General features: G+C 49.1%; 1 long non-coding RNA gene across 2 annotated transcripts; it reads right to left on the minus strand.

Annotated features, from left to right (window-relative positions):
• Positions 1-251: 251 nt before the first annotated feature.
• On the minus strand, positions 252-4,644 carry LOC116271073. Of its 2 annotated transcripts, none has more exons than XR_004179484.1 (3): positions 4,152-4,644; positions 3,499-3,725; positions 252-1,673 (listed from the first exon to the last, which is right to left on the minus strand). It is a non-coding gene; the product is annotated as an uncharacterized LOC116271073 (long non-coding RNA). The 2 variants fall into 2 exon arrangements; XR_004179485.1 differs by having other exon boundaries at positions 3,499-4,268; positions 4,567-4,603.
• Positions 4,645-4,992: the final 348 nt, after the last annotated feature.

Genomic DNA, 4,992 nt, shown 5'->3' on the forward strand with positions numbered 1-4,992 from the left:
ATTTCTTTTCTTTTTTTTTTTCTTTTTCTTTTTTTTTTTGAGATGGAGTTTCACTCTTGTTGCCCACGCTGGAGTGCAATGGCACAATCTCAGCTCACTGCAACCTCCACCTCCCAGGTTCAAGTGACTCTCATGCCTCAGCCACCCAACTAGCTGAGATTACAGGCGCCTGCCACCACACTAGGCTATTTTTTATTTTTTTTTTATTTTTTTTATTTTTAGTAGAGACAGGGTTTCACCGTGTTGGCCAGGCTGGTCTCAAACTCCTGACCTCAGGTGATCCACCCGCCTCGGCCTCCCAAAGTGTTGGGATTACAGGCGTGAGCCACAGCGCCCAGCCAGCAATGATTTCAATAATGTCTTCATCCCCAAGAAGAACCACATAGGTTCCCAGGGGACAATATGAACCAATAGGGAGGGCTCTGCTAAACGGCGGGGGAGGAACAATAACAATATTTCTGGAATAGATAAATTAATAGGTCTGTATTACAAAGGGTGCTTGAGTCCAGTGACATCAGTGATTGTTGGCAGTTAAGGATAAGCAGTTGAGGATAAGCAGTGGTTGTTGGCAGTTGAGGACAACTTAGTTGTCAGGGAGTATTAACGAGCAAGATAATAAAAGTTACTGTTCATTTAGTAAGTATTTAAATCAAAATTATAAGCACAGGTTCTGTACACAGACTGCAGAGGCTTAAAATCGGGCAATGCTTGGCAAGCAATTTACCTTGTCCATGCCTTCGTTACCTCTTCGGTAAAATGAGGTCGATAACAGTATCTATCTCTAAGAATTTTGGAAAAAATCAAATAAGTTAATGTATGGCCAAGCACATCAAATAGAGTGCGGTACACACAAAGAGCTCAGTAAGCATCAGCTATTAGCATTTTGTGTTAATGTTTTCCCTGGGCTTATTGAATCTGCACGATAACCAACCCGATGAGGCCCATGTTTGGCTTTCCATCTTACTGGGGCCCAGAGAGGTTCAGCCACTAGTCCCAGGCCACACAGTTGCAAATGACAAAGCAGAAGTGGAAACCCAGGTCAGCCTGAATCTGATGACCTTTCCTTTCTGCCTCATCAAAAGGCCTTGGAGAGAAAAGCAATAAAGACCCAGCAGTTCTTCTGTGACAAGCAGGAATCACGGACATAGGAGGCAGAGGGCAAATAGTCAATTGATAGCAACAATCCAGAAAGATGTCTGCAGTATAAAGCAAGCCCTCCCACCCAGTAGCAAGCATAGCTACAGGAGGGCCAAGAGCAACCCACCCCCCAGCCCCCAGCAGTCAGTTGAGAGCCCAGGGAGGCTGGAGATGAAAAGGAAGGTGTGGTTCTGAAGGCGAAGGTACCTGGACCTCCGCGGAACCAAACCTTTCATTCAGCAACCAAGCATTTAGCAGAGTTGCCCATAAAACGCGCCCTCTTCTTCCAGCCCCTGCACCAGGCTGTTATATTTTAGGAATTAAAAGCTCTGCTTTGGTGAAAGCACAAATGACACATGTTTGCTGAAGAATGTGCTGTCACTGACCATCCTCCCCGCCCCCTCCCGCACCTGTTTTCAAACGTTTCAGCCTCTGAGTGCAGACGATCTCCTCCTTGGGGTTCTTCTCAACCCTTTGAGAGTCAGCTCAGTTTCAGAGGCCAGCTGTGGACAAAGGAACCTCTCGGTCTGTTTGTCCTGTAGAGTGTGTTGAAAAGAATGTTCTCAGAATAACCAGCCGACACTAAAGCGTGCTGCGCCGGAAGCTTTGGCCAAGCCAGGCTGTTAATATCAACATGCTCATCAACCGGGCTGGTTCCAGAACAGATTCTAGCAAGGGAGACTGCCTGCAGGGCACAGTCCATACTGGGATCTGGTTTGCAAACACACAGGTCTGGATAAGCCCACACGGACTTCACTCACAGTTCACTGTGTTGTTTGCTGTTGAAGGATACTGGATTTTCCTGCCATCACAGTAAATGGAAAATGCCCAGGAGAGGGTAGCAGCCAGAGACCAGAGGCACCTCAGAGGGGCCACTGGGTACCTGGGCCAGGGGCTGGCCCTCCGCCCTCCACTCTGGCTAGCATCAGGGCAGGTGCTGGGGGTAAGAGCCAGGAGGGAGGAAGAGAAGGGTGGGCTCCCAAGGCTGGTGGCTTCTAGAACCTGCCTGCCATAAACCCAGCTCACTCCTACCCGCCCAGGAAATGGGGAGCCTTCTCCAAACCCCAAACTCCAGACCCACCGCCATAGCTTAAAAAGCACAGCTGTCTCCTAACCTCTCCACCCTCATGTGAATTTTATTATTTTTATTATTTTTAGATGGAGTCTCGCTCTGTTGCCCAGGCTGGAGTGCGGTGGTGTGATCTCAGCTCACTGCAACCTCCACCTCCTGGGTTCAAGTGATTCTCCTGCCTCAGCCTCCTGAGTAGCTGGGATTACAGGAGCCCCCCTCCCTGCCACCCAACCATGCCCAGTTAACTTTTTTGTATTTTTAGTAGATACAGGATTTTACCATGTTGGCCAAGCTGGTCTTGAACTCCTGACCTCAAGTGATCCACCCACCTCGGCCTCCCAAAGTGCTGGGATTACAGGTGTGAGCCACCACGCCCGGCCCCTCATGTGACTTTGATCATCATTTGAAATTGATTTCATCTGGATAAATATGTGAGGAGGAGGAAGGGAGGAAGGAGAAGTGGACAAAGTGGCCGCTGTGCCCTTCAGGGACTGGGGTGCAGTGTAGTAGCAGATGGAGCCCAGCTGTGCTCCAGGCAGAGCTGGGTTCAAATCCTGGCTCAGTGACTTGCTCTCTGTTTAGCTGTAAGTTCACCACTTACACAACGGGGATAAAAGTGTCCTCTTTATATGGTTGTTGTGATGGATAACTGAAATGAGGGACTCAATGACTGGCACCCAGAGGACACTCACAAAATGCTATTTCCTTTCTCTCTGCACTTCTAAGTCCTGGCCTGGCATGGAGATGGTGAGTGTGCCACCATTTTATCACAGCTGAGCTGGAAAAATAAATGCTGTATATCCAGCTTCCATCACCTTGAATGGGGTATCTGTGATAAGCAAATGAAATGGAATAAACTTGAATACATAAAGCCATGGAGCGTTTTCTCATCCTCAAAGGAGCCTACTGAAATACTGAAGCAAAAAAAAAAAAAAAAAGAAAGTCATCCTTGCAGCGTGCATAATCTGATGCAGGGGAGGCTGTCAGGACCTGGATCTCCAGGCATTCTTCTTGAAGGCTGAGCAGGCTGCATGGATTGCAGATAAGCCTCCACACAGAGCCAAGCCCCAGAATCTTCTGAGCCTCATCCCCAAGCCTTGGCTATAGAAACTAGAAACCATGCTTTGTGTCAGTTCACCTGAGATCTCACCCAGGTTCCTCAAATCCCCTCACTAAGCCTTCTGAAATCACCAGAACCATCTGCTTTGGGTTCAGAAATGAGATACTACAAAAGTTGACACACAAAGGTCATTATTTCTGGAGGACAAAGGGAGAAAACAAAGCTTTACCTAAAGGCTTTGGGAGTTGCTGCAGAAAGTGACTGCGTTCCCCTGGTTGGTGGAGGGCCTCTCCCGTCTTCTCGTCCGGGCTGCAGATGCAGCTGGCTTGGCCGCTTGGACGTGCAGGTTACGCAACGTGAGCACCCTAATACCGTCTTCCCCTCCCATGGCCGCCGCCTGGCTGCCTCACCACGGAGCTGGGATTCTTCAGGGCTCTGGGCTCATTAGGGCTCTGTCTTCATAGCCAAAGTAAAGTGAAGAATTGAGGTAATTACCTAAATGATTCAGTAAGAAGGAAAGACACCACCACGTGTGGAAAAAGATGGTTTGGGAGACTGGTCCAAGGGACTGGCAAATATTGCCACCTTCTCAGCTGGCAAGGGAGGTAATAATACATGTTTACTTGTTCACACCCCCAGCAGTAACATTTATACGGCGGGGGTTGGGGGGCAGTTCATGGCGGGAGAGGATGCCAAGTGTCCAGTCTCCCCACAAGACCAGTCCAGGACCTCCTCCTAGGCAAGAGAAGAGCACATCCCTCCCTCAATTCTGGAAGTGTCACATGGGAGAAACTCCAGGGTCCTCAGGCAGCAGTTAAATACTGTCATTTAGAGTTCTCTAATCTGGCTGAGCAGAAATTTCCAGATTTAAATTGTGCTCACCCAGGCATGATGAATGGTCTCAGTCAGTCTTGGGTTTGCTCCAGCTCCCTGTGCCGGCGGTCAAGTCCTTATGCGACTCCACAGTCTACACCCTCATAACCGCAGGACCAAGCGCAGCTGCCAGTGGGTGTCCGCAAACAGAAAGGCAAACTGTGGAGCTCCCGTTGGGGTCCCCCCCAATTAACAGGTAATAATAATGACACAGCCCAGCAGTACTTAACAATGGCAAAGAGGCTGCTTAGCGTCCTTGGAAAAACTCTGGCCTTGAAGTCACGGAGATTTGAGCTAGGATCTGACCCCACCACCCTCCAGGTGTGAAACCTGGGGCAAGTTACTCAAGCTCTGCACCTCAGATTCCCCTGGTGTCGTCAGGGGGTGAGAGTGAGAATTAACAGTGAATGTAGGTGGCTCACACCTCTAATCCCAGCGCTTCAGGAGCCTGAGGTGGGTGGATCATTTGAGGCCAGGAGTCCAGCATGGCGAAACCTCGAAACCTCGTCTCTACTAAAAATACAAAGGTTAGCCTGGCATGGTGGCACACATCTGTGGTCCTGGCTACTAAGGAGGCTGAGGCAGGAGTATTGCTTGAACCCAGGAGGTACAGGTTGCAGTGAGCCAAAATTGTGCTGTTGCAGTAAGCCAAAATTGTGCCGCTGCACTCCAGCCTGGGTGACAGAGCAAGACTCCATCTCAAAAAAAAAGAAAATTTTTTAAAAAGTGGATGTAATGTATGCCTCCTAGACAGTGTTGGGCTCACTGTCTCCAAAATAAAAGGCAGAAAAGTCAGAATTTACTGCCCAGTCCACAAATGGCAGCTAAGTGTACACGACATGCAAAGTGG

This window comes from Papio anubis, chromosome 17 (assembly GCF_008728515.1).
Source record: "Papio anubis isolate 15944 chromosome 17, Panubis1.0, whole genome shotgun sequence".
NCBI classification, from domain to species: Eukaryota; Metazoa; Chordata; class Mammalia; order Primates; family Cercopithecidae; genus Papio; species Papio anubis.